This window comes from Papilio polytes, unplaced genomic scaffold (genome assembly GCF_000836215.1).
Source record: "Papilio polytes unplaced genomic scaffold, Ppol_1.0 DF824135.1, whole genome shotgun sequence".
NCBI lineage: Eukaryota > Metazoa > Arthropoda > Insecta > Lepidoptera > Papilionidae > Papilio > Papilio polytes.
Window position 1 is genome coordinate 1,081,794 of NW_013525069.1, and position 928 is coordinate 1,082,721.

Sequence of the window (928 nt, forward strand, 5' to 3'; positions counted from 1 at the left end):
GTTAAGGATTTATATTAAAGTCATTGCTTTATTGATAGCGAAATAACGTAAATACACGTAGGAAATAAATGCAAATTAGAATCTAACACTCAGATAGAAGAAACTTTTTAAGTATCCATTTTATTAGTAAAAATGTCTCAATTCATAAGTTGAATCAAAACAAGTGAACTTGATTTACCGGTATAAGCAGATTGCTGTTTGGATAGTTAAGAGCTAACTTTCCACCTTAAGTAAATTCTTTACTCTCTTTGCAGAACAGTGAGTTAATTAAAAGTTAGTAAAGAGAAGACAAAGCTTGCAGTGGAGAGTCTATACCACTGCTACAGTCTGTGGAACTGATGAACTGTTTTTTTTAACATCGTAGTAATATTTTAGATAAGCGATTGTTTTATGTGGAGATGTTTGTATAAAGATGTAGTCAACACGTATAAAGTACACATATCTGAGTGTCGGAGTCGATGAGCTCAGCAAATCAGATAATCCAACCAATTTGTCGGACGAACGCGTCCCACGTAGCGTGATGAGCCCCAGCCCCTGTGCCTGCGCGCCGGCGCTCGCTCGCTCCCCTAAATATAATTAAGTTATAAAACGTTTTACCTGGAAAATATTTTTTGAATACAAATGCTCTTAAAACAGTACAAAAGTGCTGTATTACTTGATAAAGAAGGACAACTACTATTCGGGAGTGTATGGCCGAAATAAACTCCAACCTGACAAGTACCCTTTCTAAAATTAATGGCGAAATATCTACATTCAAGGAATCCATAAATTATCTTAGCAGTGAAATTGAGAACCTGAAAAGTGATATAAAAACTTGCCAAAATAACATCGCGTCTCTTAAAAAAGAAGATCAATTAACTAGCACCGGTGCGACCGCTTTGTCGAATAGAATAATGGAACTCGACCAGCTAATGCGGGCATCGAATAT